The sequence below is a fragment of the Muntiacus reevesi genome, chromosome 5 (genome assembly GCF_963930625.1).
Source record: "Muntiacus reevesi chromosome 5, mMunRee1.1, whole genome shotgun sequence".
NCBI classification, from domain to species: domain Eukaryota; kingdom Metazoa; phylum Chordata; class Mammalia; order Artiodactyla; family Cervidae; genus Muntiacus; species Muntiacus reevesi.
The window spans coordinates 77,425,215-77,440,838 of NC_089253.1; the positions used below are offsets into that span (position 1 = coordinate 77,425,215).

A 15,624-nucleotide genomic window follows, 5' to 3' on the forward strand; every position below is an offset into this window, starting at 1 on the left:
ATTCCTCACTGTCTGAGCCACCATCAAAAAATGGTAGGTTTTTTAAAATTTATTGATCTGTATTTAAAAGGAACTTTTGACAAAGATTCACTGGAAATAACCTGAACAAGCAGGAGAATAGTTATTACTACTGAAACCTACAAAAATAGTTCCAGGACAGACAGTTTATCCAATATAATAACACCTCTAAATACTGTCATTGATATAAACCACTGGTTCTCACTTTTCTAAATACAGAGTTGTATAATTAATAATATTCAATCACTTCTATTCTTTATTCAGTATATAAAAATTAAAATATCAATTAAAAATGAACATATCCTCCTCTTTAAATGTTTCTCACAGATATAATTTCAATATTTTTATTCAATAGTGGTGTGGTTTAAGAGATTTTTCATTCATGAGTCCAACAACAATCCACCTCAAAGGGAACTGACAGTCTATAGGCTCACAGTGCAAATAAAAGAGTTCAGGAATGCAGCAACAGACATTTCTACAATACAAAACAGATAAAATTCTTAGAAGATATATGCAATAAGCTCTGCTAAGCAGCTGGCCACAGAACTAGAAGATTTAAATTTTACTGGTGATTTCCATGGGACTCCAGATGTTATCAAACTCAGCCTGAACTCTCAGCTTCAGATTTGTATTTTGCTTTTCCAGTTTCACTAATGACACAAACATGATTCAAATTCCTGAGGTATTCATTATAGTCAAGGGCATACCATACGACAAACTTGTTTGGAATTTCAAATCCAACAAAATCTGGTCTATGGCCAATGCTTCGAGGGGTACTTTTCAGCAGCAAGCTGGCAACCTCGACCATCTTTGGATTATGCTGCTGGACCAAGGATAGCAAGGTTTGCATTGTTTTGCCCATGTCAATTATATCTTCAACAATCAAGACTTTCTTTCCAGCCAAAGTTGAGAGATTATCTCCACCAGTGACTTTGATGGCACCTGTTGACTGGTCATTACAATAGCTCTTAAAGAATCTAGTCTGATAAAATCTACAGTCATAGGAATGAACCTATCACTATTTCTGTTCAGCTCTTTAATGCAGTCCAGCAGGTCCGCAAAGAATGTGTGGCCCGCCTTGGGCACACAGAGGGCCACGACATGGTGGCCTCCCATATCCTCCATCACATCTCTGGCCAGCTTTTCTGTCCCGTCCAGAAGGAGTCCATGAGAAATAAACACCTTGTCCAAATCCTCAGCACAATGGTTAGGGACACAAAATAAATCTAGGTCATAACGTGGTTCCTCATCACTAATCATGACGCAGGGGCTGCGGCTTGCCATAACAGATTTGGCTGGTGCACGGGCCGTGGCAGCCTGGCAAGGAGGTGGCAGGGCAGCGCGGGGGAAGCCAGAGGGCCCACCTGGTGCTCTTCCTAGTGTCTGCTGTTTTCTGCTGTCTTAACAGTGGCCATCATTTATTATCTATGGGAATAAATTCCTAGAAATATAACAATGGGTGTATGTCAACATCTTTCAGGCATTTGCTATGTTATCAAATTATGAGCCAAAACATTTGCATAAATGTGTATTCTCCCAACAACTCTGTCTTTGCCTTTTCTGAGCACCCCTTGGGGATATTCCCTCCCTCAATGGGGTATTGCCATTTTAGAAAGCAATTGCTTTCCCTGTGCTGTACAGTAAAAGAATATGGAAAATAACATATATACATATATGTATGAATAACTGAGTCACTCTGATAGACAGCAATAATTGACACAACATTGTAAATCAACTATAATTTTTAAAAAAGTTGCTAATTGAGCAGTGTTCTCTATCTCCAGGTTTTCTGTGTTTTCACCACCTATTTATTTTTTTAATCTCTTGCAGTGTGACGTCTGGTCTCAGAGCTTTTCTAATCCAAAAGTCTTTTTCAGACTTGATCCTTCTTGTTCCTTTATTTCTTAACCTCTTGAGGTTCTGCATGCCATGCAGCCTTAAGCCCTGAAGTTAGACCTCCCCCTATGGGGCTCCACAGCCCTCTAGCAGACTCCTCGCTGGCAGCCTCTCTCAGTGAGCTTGAGATTCCGGACTTTGGGGCAAACTTTAATATACCCCACATCCAGATGGATGGATGGATGGATGGATGGATCATAAACCTGTGTCCTCTCCTTAGTCTCTGGCTCTTCCTACACCTTTGGCTTTCCTGTTCAGACTACAAACACCTCTGTCTCCCTCTACCGCCACCATCAATAGTCTCCTCTGCTCCAGTTGGGGGTGACATCTCTAGGGCTGGCTCCTAGCTCATGTCTCTAACCAGAGACTCAATCCTGAGACCTGGACAATTCTACGTCTGTTGAACGTCTTCTTCTGGATGACTGTCCAGTTCATCAACTCCTGTCAACAACTTTGATATCAAATTCAAAGTCTCCCTCTTTCTCTAAGACCCTCTTCCTTATTTCCTCTACTTTTGTTTCTGGCTAAATGGACCATGACACACGTGACTCCTCTTCCCCTCTTGCTCTCCGTCTAGCACCTATTGTCTACCAAGCCCCCTAGGAGAACATCTTCCTGGTGGGTTTCTCCCTCTGCAGCCTTCTTGCCAGTCTCACAGCCACTGCTTTAGCTCAAGCCGTCATCTTCTCTTCTCTGGACAATCTCATTAACTTCTTTGCTACTGATACCCTTCGCCTAACCTCTTCCTGCTCCAATTCAGCCCATACTCTCAGTGGTTACCAAAGGCTCTTACCTGAGCCATCTCCTTGAAGCATTTCTAATCATCTAAATTATCTGCTTAAGATTTGTCACTAGTCAGTAGTTCCTCACTGACCACAGAATACCCACCTCAACCTCTTCAGCCTATCTTATAAAAACACTTTCAGTTTTAGCTCTGGTCTTTACTCTTAGCCTAAACTCCCACCCCACCCAGCAAAGCTCAATCTGATACGGTCACTCACATGTTACAGGAAGGTGCCTTACTCTTACCCATCTATACATCTTTGTTGATGTCATTCTTTCCAATTGACTTACCATGCTTCAGGGACCAGATTAAATCTTACACTTCCACAGAAACAGCCCTCATTCTTGAAAAAATTAAGTGACCCTTTACCTTCTGAATTCTTAAATCATTTACAAGTAACATACTTGAACATCCCTGTGTAGGTTTGTCCGGCACGGAGGAAGTTTCCTGAGATGAAGGCTGGAGGCTGGAGGGACTGGGATGAGCTAATCACTACACACTCCTAGTACTTACCACAAAATGCCTTAATAATGCTAACCTTTACTGGGCATTTACATGAGAAAGCATATTGTATGCATTGCCTCATTTAATTTTCACAGTACGTGAGGCAAACTGGTAGCTATATAGGAGGGACTTAAGGGCTGCGGTCTAACTTGAAGCATAAAATGACAAGTAAACATGTTGTTTTTACTTAGATTTTTATACAGATTCAAGGTGGCTTTGGAGGATGCTGAGAGCAGTTATGGAAAAGAGGGACAAAATCTTCCCAGCCTACCACTTGGAAATGCAAACTGCTAAGGTAGGAGTTCTTATGCTCATTACACAAATGAGAAAATTGATGCTTAGAGAGGTTGAGTGACTTGCCCAAGGTCACACAGCTGACCCAGGTGGAGTTGGACCTTGAGCTCAGTCCTTGTGACAACAAAACCCAGGCTTTATGGCATCATCCTTATCGCAGTAGTTTGTCTTACCAAAAGTTTCCCTCTTTGGAGGTGGGATTTTGCTTTTTTTACAAAGTTATTTTTCCCAAATCAATGATCACAATGCTTACCATGTAGTTGGAGCCCAGTGATTGTTGTTTGAATGGATGAGTAAATGAATAGGGAGTGAGTACAACAGACAAAGCCATCATGGTAGCCTTTTTCTTTTTATACTCAGATTACTATCCTCAGCAAATCCAGTGATCCTCTTATGTCCAGAACTCCCCTTGTCCCTTCTTGGATATAGAGTCTCTGTTTGCCTGCATACATTGGTGTAAATACATTGGCTGGCCTGGTCAATGCTAAGATTTCCTGGATGAAGTACTGTGGATATAATGATACTCATAACTACTAGATAAGACAACAACAGCCTTTTAAAAAGCTAAGATTGTTGCATGACTCACAGCTATCAAGCATCCTTTATTCCTCTCAGGGAAGGAACCATTTCCTGTAATTTTCAAAAAAGCTTATAATAAAGAGAAGCCATGTATTTAAAAAAGGCTACGATTGGCTTCTTGTTTAGCAGCTTTAATTATGTAGCTGTACAATTACTCCTTCAAGCATAACCTGGCTAGCTCTGTTACTGAATTTGATCTTTTACAACTCTGCGCTGGATGTGTGCTAAAGTGTACTGTCTATCTGGGATACAGTAAAATCTCGGGATTTTGTTATGGACTGAACTGTGACCTTCCGAAATTCTTATATTGAAGTCCTAACTCCTGTACCTCAGAATGTGACTAGTTTGAAATAGGGCCTTTAAAGAGATAATAAAGGTAAAATGAAGTTAAATGGGTGGGCCCTAATCTATTATAACTGAAGTCTTTATAAGAAGAAGAGATGAAAACATAGACACAAGGACTTACCCAGTGATCAAAACTCCGTTTTCCCATGCAGGGGGCGTGGGTTCAATCCCTGGTCAGGGAACCAAGATCCCACACGCCACAAGGTGTGGCCAAAAATTAAAAGTAAGTAAATAAAAAATTTGCATGTATGCACTTCCACTTACCACCTCACTCTTCTAGACTCCCTCAAATTGTATGTAATCATTTTATATTGTTAAGTTAGACTTGTTCCCATTATGGCTTGCAATTGTAATTATCTATTATTTTTTTGTCTGGCTATTGATTGTGAAAACTGATAAACATGTTTTACTATTGTGGGAAAAAAACAAACTAGGGACTTCCCTGGCACTCCTGTGATTAAGACACACTTCCACTGCAGGGGGCGCAAGCTTGATCCCTGGTGAAGGAACTAAGATCCCACATGCCACGTGGCCTAAATAAATAAAATTTTTAAAAAACAGACACACAGAAGGAAGACTATCTGAAGACAGGGAGAAAGCAGTCCTCAGCTAACCTAAGGAGAGAGCCTCAGAAGAAATAAAACCTGCTGACACCTTGATCTTGGACTTCTAGCCTCCAGAACGGTGAGGAAATAAATTTCTGTTGTTTAAGCCACACAGTCTGTGGTACTTGGTTATGGCAGCCCCAGCAAACTAATACAGATATTAAGGTCTTGATGCAGGAAAAAACCTGGAGGCCATCCAGTCCATCCACCCTTAGGATTCTTGCTTTCACCACTTCACATCCCCCTCATCTTTCTAAGAGTGTTTTTCTTTGAACATCTCCTCTTTGAAGATCTCCTCACCTTCATAAGATGCTTATTTCATTTCAGGCAGCTTTGACTAACCGTGAGCTTTGCGGATGGAACAAAATCTTTGTTCCACCAAATTCTGAAGGCAGCTCTGCAAGTGTGCTATAACCAGCATAGAGCAGAGAACTGGCATAGTCTCTTTGCAGGCTGGGTTCCCTGGGATGCAGACTCTGATGTGGAGTTTAGGGGCAGGATGTTTATAAAGGAGCGTCCTCAAGATCAACAACTGTGGAAGAGAGGGGGCCAAAGCAGGAGTGGGCAGAGGGAGACGTGGACCTGAGTACAGCCCCAACCACAGCCTTGCAGAACCCACAAGGGTCTCTGGCTTTGACTCATCATTGGATGTGGCCCCCTGGGTGGGGTTGTGATCTTGACAGGCAAGCTGAAGGAATTCCTGATGCAGAAGAGACCTGTATGCAGAAGAGTAGCCTCTCAGTCAAGGTCTAGCCTGTGGAATCTATTATCTGAGGGTGAACAATGTGAGCCTGCCATGAAGTTTATTTATGAAACAAACTCACTCACAGAGCTTCCCTGAGCAGCTATCTCTAGGAATCTTTATAGCTCAACTAGAACTGGAGCTGGGTCACCAAGTAATCTCACCATAGCACCCCAACAGTTAAGGCAACAAGTCTGGGCAGGCTCTGGAAGCACACCACTGTGTTTACCACAGAAGCCTGGGTTTACAAACGACATTTGTAATGAATGTAGTCTAAGGCATGCTATTAGCATATAGAAACACATACCACTACTGGCTTTTAATGACTGTGCAGGCATGCTAAGTCACTTTGGTCGTGTCTGACTCTTTGCAACCCTATGGACTGTAGCCCACCAGGCTCCTCTGTCCATGGGGATTTTCCGGGCAAGAATACTGGAGTGGGCTGCATGCCCTCCAGGGGATCTTCCTCACCCAGAGATCGAACCCACATCTCCTGCAGCTCCTGCATTGCAGGTGGATTCTTTACCCCTGAGCCACCAGGGAAGCCCTAATGACTGTCCACTGATCCGTTAATTTTTTTAAATTTCTTCCTGCCCAGATCCTGGAACTCAAAGGACCTATGAGACTAGTTTTCTTAGAATAAAATTTAAAAAAATTTTAATTTTGTAATCTGTACCTGCTTCTTCCCTCGTCCTCACCAAGCGCCTCCCAAATAATACTCCACTTGCACAAGAATTTTATTAGGCAGTGACTGGGGAGACTGCACTAGACTGATTTCTTTAATAAGAGATTTGTATTGCAAGGGCAATACATTCCATTTAATGAATTAGGAAAAAATTTTCTTTGTCTGCAATGTCAAAAGTCTTGGGAACATTTGTGCAAAACTGATTGCTTTCAATTTATTCATGTGATGTTTCTGACTCTTACTGCCCAGTGAAATGGTCTGGAAGGCCTTCCATTAATCTGGTTTTATGGGAGCAAAGGGTAATGTGAAAGGCAGTGTTTCTGCAGAAGTAGGAGAGGAGCCAAAGCAAACACTCCCAAACAGAATCAACCCAAATGACTGGAAGGGGGATATAAGGGGAAAAAGATAGCTGAGCATGTGGTCCAGAGTGGGACCGTGCCCAGAGAATCCTGGGCCTTCTGATACAGGGAGCTTGAAGCCACATGTCCAAGTAGGGAGGGGTGATCTCTACTTGTTTTGCTCTACGACCCTGCAATCTATTTTCAAGACACACATAGGGGTCTTTAAAAAAGACAAAACAATCCTATTAAATTTAAATTCTAAAAACTGCCCTACCTTGCCCTGCCCTCCCTTCTCTTTGCTCTTCTCTTCTTTCCTGTAATCATAGAAACAGAGCCACAGAGACCTGGACTTACAGCATTTATGCAGAGTCACCATCAATCTACATGAAGCTAATTCCCATGGGCTTTGATGAAAAACGCTTTCTTTTTGTCTGCAGCCTTGATTGGTAGATAAGAGTTAGAAGGTTGGCTCTGTTTGGCAGGAGAATTGGTGGGCAAGAGGGAGGGTGCAAGCCCTGATTGGAGGAAGGACGAGGAGATGAGGGCCTGGCTCTGATTGATAGGGGAGCCTACCATTTGCAAACCCTTGACTGGTGGAGAGGAGAGAGGAGTCATGCTCTGATTGGCTGGGAGTTCTCTGGCTGTAAGCCATGGTTACCTCCGTGCCTCTGACAGCTGCTTTGCCTGTTTCAAACCTCTTGTCCCCAGCTCTCCATCTCTCCAGCGTGGGGTCCACTTTGGAATCTATCTGGGTGCTAATCCCTCCTCACCCCAGAGGGGTGCTGCTGAATCCTCACCTGCCATGCTGTCAGCCTCCCCAGGTTGTAAGGAGGGCTGTCTCCAAGCCACCAACTCTGCACTTTTTTCAAGGGCAAGGGCCCAGTTTGCCTCCAATGATCACTGTTGCAGAAAGCATGACAGGCTTTGAAATAGCATGTCAGTAATTCTCTTTGAAACTTACTAGAAAATATGAAAAATAATACACCTCACCTCCTTGTCCCCATCTGTAGATTTAGAAACATTACCAAAGAAAGCAAAAGGTTTTCTCCCCAGTGCCTGACTCCTCATTGGTTTAACTGACTTTGAGGACGTGCATTAACAGCTGCTGACGACAGGCTTTGTGCCCTTCCCAGCCCCCACTTCCATCCTCTTCTCCAGCGGTCCGTGTGTTTTCATGAGGTCTTCAGGCTCAGATTGGTGTACCCACCAAACATTCCTGCTTGTAATCATGTGAGGCAAGAGCTGATGTCTCAGAAAGGCATCTGGAAATTGAAAACTGGGTTTCTCTCCTTCTGAGGCTTCTCACTTCTCTCAATTTATCCTTAATGGGAATAATAAAACTTTTCATTTTCACCAGAGTATTTCACAGAATAACTAAAAACAAAAACAAAACAAAACAAAAAAACCAAAAAAAACCCCAAAACAAACCTATAGGTGACAATGTAGGGAAAAACAATACTATTAGAAATAGGAGCTAGAATATTTAAGGAGGAAAGGGCGAGGTGTGGGAGGGTCCTAACCCATAAGTAACCCAAGAAAGAATGTGGTGGCTGACTGCACTTTCCACCTTGTAGCTAAGACAACACACAGAATGTGAGGTCACAGAAAGGTTGTTGTGGAAGTTTCCCCGGGGACACTGTCTCTGGGTCTCTGGGGAAGGGAAACAGGTGCTGGGAGGAAGTCTGCTGGCTGTGTGAGCACCTTCTGAACAAAGGCTTTTGTAGACAGGTACCTCTCATCTCAGGGCTTCCCTGATAGCTCAGTTGGTAAAGGATCCGCCTTTGATGCAGGAGACCCCAGTTTGATTCCCAGGTTGGGAAGGTCCCCTGGAGAAGGGATAGGCTACCCACTCCAGTATTCTTGGGCTTCCCTTATGGCTCGGCTGGTAAAGAATGCACCTGCAATGTGGAAGACCTGGGTTTGATCCCTGAGTTGGAAAGATCCCCTGGAGAAGGGAAAGGCTACACACTCTCCAGTATTCTGGCCTGGAGAATTCAGGGGGTCATCTGAATTTAATGATCCCAGTTTTCAGTTTCCAGATGCCCTTCTGAGACATCAGCTCTTGTGTTACATGATTACAAAGAGGAATGTTTGGCGGGTACACCAGTCTGAGCCTGAAGACCCAGCCCATGGGGTCACAGAGTGGGACACGATGGAGTGACTTTCCCTTTCACCTTTTCACCCCTCATCTCTTCCCACTCTGTCCTCATTCAGGCCTGCATTTGGGATTTTTGTTTTTTACCATTTTGATGTTAGCCATATGAATTTATTGTTATTTAAATGATTGATCTCTTAAGTGTTTATGCCTTGCTAGACTGAATAGTAACTAACCAGACGGGGAAACACACACATGCTCAAAATGCATGATTTCTGAAATCTGGTTTATCTTTCATTATTTTCCCCTCTCTTCTTACTATTTTTGCCTCTGACAAATCAAGGCTGCTTTGCAGACGTGTAGGCAGACACGGCATTTACTGTGTCCTATATTATATCTGCTGCAGCCAGGGAGCCCTGGGGAGGGTGCTTCCCAGGCTGCACCAGGAGCCTCGCATCTGTGCACAGACTGTGGCTCTGCAGGGCCCGGCCTCGCCTGCTCCCCCACCCTCCCCTTCCTGTCCTCTTGCCAATTCATCACTCTGCGCAGAAGGGAAGCGACCAGATGGATTTTGGCCACTGCTAATGTACTTCTATTTATGAGTAATCATTTTAAAGAGAAAATGGGGTTTGCTGTCCCGAGAGAAGGTCAGACAGAGAAGACCAAAGCTCTCATCCTGAGAATCCGCTTTCCCTGAGTGAGAACAAAAAGGTAGAGGGGCTAAAAGGTTGTTGTTGGTGAAAAGCGGTGGCAGTCGACAGCTAAGCCTATGGATACACCGAGCGGAAAAGCCATCTTTTTTCATTAGAGGAGGAAATGAATAATTTAGTTTTGGCTAGGTACAACCACCCCAGTCATAGATCTGGAACGAGGGCTCAATAAAAACTAGATGACCTAGGAGCTAAAAAAAAGGAGTAGTAGAGACTATATCTTCTATTTGTGTCATTGTTGCTGTTCAGTCACTCAATCGTGTCCGACTCTTTGTGACCCCATGGCAGCACACCAGGCTTCCCTGTCCTTCACCATCTCCCGGAGCTTGCTCAAACTCACGTCCAGTGAGTCGGTGGTGCCATCCAACCATCTCGTCTTCTGTCATTATTAGGTGGTGCCATTTGAAAATCAGGGGTAAAACACAATTCCATGAATTCAGATTGTTGACAGTCATGAGCATCGTGGGACAAACATCACACAGATCCACATTTGGAAGATTTTTACTACATTAATTTTTTGGCATTACCTTCTAAGCTCTGATTAAATTCTCATTTCAGTGTTAGACTGAGAGCACTTTAAAGCCTCCAGACCAAGTTTTGAGTACTACTTGTGTGTGCCTGCTCAGCTGTGTCAGACTGTTTGCAGCCCCACAGACTGCCCGCCAGGCTCCTCTGTCCATGGGATTTTCCAGGCAAGAAGACTGGAGTGGGTTGCCATTTCCTTCTCCAGGGGATCTTTTTGACCAACAAGTTCTGGCCGCTTTCTGCTCTTTTGTAGACACGGTGATTCTAATCGCTGAGTTGATGCACTGTCTTCTGTCTATACACCAAGAAACTGCAGGTGCTGAGGGAATCCAGAAAAGGGGGCTGCGCGCTGCTCCCCAGAGCTCCCGGCGCCTAAGCCACTGCTCCTCTGGCTCTCGTGAGCCCCTCCCTCTCGTCCTCGGTGTCCGTGCTGTGCTGTGGCACCGAGAGGGGTTGCCTTCATTTTGCAAACAGAAATATAGGACGCCCAGTTAAATTTGAATTTCAGATAAACAACCAACAACTGTGTAGTATAAAATTTGTCTCATGTGATAACTGGGGTCCTGCATTTTATCTGGCATCCCTAGGCTGTGTTTAGACTGTCTGCCAGGGAAGCCTCTGCCTTCTCACCAGGATCCCCTAGAGTCCCTTACACAAGCCCCGCACACCAACTGCCCCATGCCCGTGGCCTGCAGTACGGAGCAACTGCCTCTGTTGTTTTCTCCCACATGTAAGACCCAGAGTGAACTTCCCTGGTGACTCAGTACTAAAGAATCTGCCTGCCAATGCCAGAGTCCCAGGTTCGATCCCTGGGTCAGGAAGATCCCCTGGAGAAGGAAACCCACTCTAACCCACTCTAGTATTCTTGCCTGGGAAATCCCATGGACAGAGGAGCCTGGTGGGCTACAGCCCTTGGGGTCAGAAAAGAGTCGGACACCACTGAGCAACTAAACAGCAACAAAGACCCAGAGCAATAGTGATCTAGGGTACAAAGTTGTAGGTAATAAAAAACAGTAGGAGGAAGATGCAGTAGCACCCCCAGGAGAAATGCTCTGTAGATATTTCCATCTTCACGTTCATAAGTGGAAAATCTTTGACTTATTCTCTTGATCTTGACCTTAAGGAAGTCACTGGAACTCCTTGGATCCCAGCTTCATTTCGGACACAATGATGCCCACCTGATAACTCTAAAGGAACATGGTTTTAAAGAGCCAGGCAATACTTACACACAAGAGCTGCTGCATAGCTAGTTTTTCCTCTTCATTTGCAGGAAAGAGACACTTTCCAAGGTCACCAAGTGCCAGGGCTTCTGGAAATGGAGTGTTGTTTGGGCGATGGATCTTGGTGATTCCAGATGTTTCCGCTGTCTGCTCTGGAGGCTCCGTTGTTTGGGGGACTGCAGCCGATGTGGTTTCTCTGATGACTGCCCCACTTCTCCTCCTTCCTCTTTGCCAGGGCTGGATGCAAATTCTGGACCCCAAATTCAAAGGATCTGAGAGAGCATCTGCTGAGGCAGATACTATTAACTGAAACTCCCGATTCAATGTTGTTTTGGACACTAGACATGTGTCCAGATCACTATCTTTCCTCATGTTCAGACTTGAAGGAATGCATCAGGCTGGGGCACCAAACCCCAGATCTAAACAACTGTGACCTGAGTTTTAGGATGATGCACCACAGCACTTAGCACTTTGTTGAGAACGGACCACCTGGCAGTCTCTTCCTCCAAAGGGGCTTTGGGCAAAGTTGGCACTTCAAGGCTCTGAGTGGATTTCCACCTCTTATCCTCATGCACAGCTTCAAAGAACCTCCGCCGACCCTGATGCCACCATTGCATTTATCCACCAAATACAGACTTCCAAGTGGTCCTTCCTCCATGATGGCAAATAGAAAGCTTTTGGTTGTTCAAAAGATCATGAAGTTACGTTAGAAATACATAGAAGGGGCACTTCCCTGGTGGTCTGGTGGCTAAAATGCTATCCTCCCAGTGCAGGGGGCCTGGGTTTGATCGCTGGTCAGGGAAGTAGATCTAACATGCCACAACTAAAGATCCCAGATCCTGTGTGCTGTGACTAAGACCTGGCACAGCCAAATAAATTAAAAAAATATTAAAAAAAATATATATATAGAAGGGGAAGCTGAAGTGCAGAGAGGAGACTAAACAGCTAGTTGTTGTGATCTCATTCATCATCCAGATTCCAACTGTGGGGACTGCCTCCCTTCTTTGCCTTTTATTTACCACCAAACAATCCTATATCCTAATCTCCTCTCTAGTGATGATTGAACTACTATTCCTATCTTGATAATTTAGTTTTTCCAATCAAGAAAAAATGAAATTAAAGAAAAAGCAGACTGCCTATATTTATAGTTACTTTTGGACTAAGTTCCTGTCCGGACCAGAGCTTAGGCAAGGATTTTTTTTTCTTCCTTGTTTAGTTTGTGCAGATCTTGTCAACTCCCCCAGTCTTGTATTTGGAAAATAACAACCAGCCATTTATGGGCTGTCATCATTCTGATGAATGATATGAGCCTTCTCTGCTTCCTAAGTGCATATCTTCTTCCTGACCCTTGATCCGAGGCAATTAAGAAAAGCAATAAAATCACAAAACCTCACTCTTGATCAATGTATTCCGGCCAGAGGGAGATCAGGTTGTCCTTACAGAATACCTATAATTAGATTGGGTTTGAAATTTGGAATGCTGCATCAAGTAGGAAAAAAAAGCATAGTCTTTTCTCTATGCATTTTTTAAGCATAGAAAAAAAATCACCACCCCAACATTTCTGAAGGAGCCGAGAGATCCAAAAGCTGTGAACAGACTTAGGACTGAAATCAAGGCGTTTCAAACTAGGGGCCTTATTGTGACACTTTCTAAGCCAGTTGTGTAGCAGTTAGGCCTTGTACAAACAAGGGGTGGTACTTGGAAGTCACCAAAATTTTTGTGTAGCCCAAATAAGCAACAACAGTGAAAGGGAATAAAGTATTCTTATAGCAACGATTCCCTTACCACTCATGATACCTTGAGATGCTGTGAAGCTACAAACTGAACTTCTTTTTTAACAACAGTTTTATTGAGGTATAATTTATGCACATAACTGTATCTATGTAAAGTGTGCAATGCATTTTGAAAGATATCCATGAAACTATGACCACAATCAAGGTACATTTCTATGAATTTCAGAAGTTGCCCTGTGACCTTTATAATCCATCTTCCCACCATCCTTTGCCCCTCAAGGATCTGTTTCTGTCACTATGGGATGTTTGCACTTTCTAAAATTTCATATAACTGGAAACATACAACATACAGTTTTTTGTGTTCCTGGCTTCTTTAACTCAGAATAGTTATTGTGAGACTCAACCATGTTTGTGTGTGTATCCATAGTTTGTTCTTTTTATTGCTGAATAATATTCTATTGTGTTAGTGATGAACTATGGGGTGTTTCCATTTTTTGGCTATTATGGCTGCTATGGACTTTTGTCCATTTTATCTCTCTTAGGTAAGAACCTAGGTGTGGAATTGCTGAGTCATGCAGAGATCTGTACTTAACTTTATACTTTGTACTTAACCAAGCTATTTTCCAAACGGTTGGTACCATTTCATATTCCCCCTCGTTGTGTATGAGAATTTGGTTGGTTCACATCTTCACCAACACTTGGTAGCAAGTGTGCACACATGCATGTGTGGTAAAATATGTGTAACATAAAATTTGCCATTTTAACTATCTTAAAGTGTACAATTCAGTGGCAATAAGTATATTTACAAAGTTGTGAAGCAACGCCACCAGTATCTTAAAAAAATTTTTTTCTCCTCCAGACACAGTAAGTTTTAGCTTTTACATTTAGACCTATATAACTTTCCTCTCCCCCTTCCCTCAGCCCCTGTTAACCGTTGTTCTACTTCATGTCTCTTTGAATTTACCTATTAGCAGATATTTAAGTCAAATCACACTATTTGTTCTTATTTCTGGCTTATTTCACATGACATGTTTTTGAGGTTTGTCCACGTTGTAGTATGTACCATTTCATTCATCTTGTTGTTTTGATTTGCATTTCCCTGATGATCAATGATGTTGAGCATCTTTTCATGTATTTATTGGTCATTTGTAGGTCTTCTTTGGAGAAATGTGTATTCAAGTCTCTTACCCATTTTAAAATTGGGTTGCTTGTCTTTTTGTTGAACTGTCAATGATCTTTCTATATTCTGGATATTAAACCTTTACCAGATATCTGAACTGCACATATGTCCTCCCTTTCTGTGAGTTGTCTTTTCATTATCTTGATAATTTCCTTTGATACACAACTTTAAAAAATATTTTTTGAGCAAGTCCTATTTACCTGTTTTCTCTTTTGTTGCTTGTGCTTTTTGTGTCATACCTAAGAATCCATTCCCAAATTCATCACCATGAAGATGTACCCTTATGCTGTATACACCCCTGAGTTTTGTGGATTTGGCTTATTTAGATTATCAATCCATTTTGGGATGATTTTTGTATATGTTGTGAGGCAGGGGTTCAATTTCATTCTTTTGCATGTGGAAACCCAGGTGTCCTGGGACTATTTCTTTCCTCACTGAATGAACCTGATGCCCTCATCATAAATTAACTGGGCAAAGAGGTACAGACTTATTTCTGGATTCTTAATCCTATTCCATTGGTCTATGAGTAAGTGAGTGAAGGTCACTCAGTCGTGTCTGACTCTTTGCGACCCCATGGACTATATGGTCCATGGAATTCTCTAGGCCAGAATACTGGAGTGGGTAGCCTTTCCCTTCTCCCGGGGATCTTCCCAACCCAGGGATCGAACCCAGGTCTCCCTCATTGCAGGCGGATTCTTTACCAGCTGAGCCACAAGGGAAGCCCCCACTTGTCTAGAGGTCTATCTTTATGCCAGCATTACACTGTTTTGGTTACTGAAATTTTGTAGTGGGTTCTGAAATTGGGAAATGTGAGTCCTCCAATTTTGTCTTTTTTCAAGACTGTTTTGGCTTTTTGGGCCCCCTTTCACTGCCATATAAATTTTATAATTGGCGTTTCTATTTTGGAAAAATAGGCTCTTACAATTTTGATAGGGATTATATTCAATCTGTAGATCACTTTAGGTATTATTAACTTAATATTATCTCCCCATTCATTGATACCTTTCCGTTTATATAGATATTATTTCTTTTATAAGAATTAATTTCTTTTTGTAGTTTTCAATGTACAATTTTCTCTTCCTTGGTTAAATTTATTCCTAGGTATTTTATTCTTTCAGATTCCACTGCAAGTGAAATTGCTGTCTTAATTTCCTTTTCTTAATGTCCTTAATTTTATTAAAGAATGTTTAATTTTGTCAAATGTTTTTTCTGCATCAGTTGGTATAATCATGAAGTTCTTTCCCCTTATCCTATCAATGTGATGAATTACACTGATTTTCTTAGGCTGAACCACCCTTGCATTCTTGGGGTAATGTCAGCCTTTTAATCATTCTAGCAGGTGTGTGGTGGTCAGTTCTCATTTACATC

The 15,624-nt window shown here is 42.7% G+C and overlaps 1 pseudogene; it reads right to left on the bottom strand.

The window, feature by feature from the left end:
• Nucleotides 1–619: 619 nt before the first annotated feature.
• LOC136169351 (hypoxanthine-guanine phosphoribosyltransferase pseudogene) lies at nt 620–1,302 on the bottom strand (annotated as a pseudogene).
• Nucleotides 1,303–15,624: the final 14,322 nt, after the last annotated feature.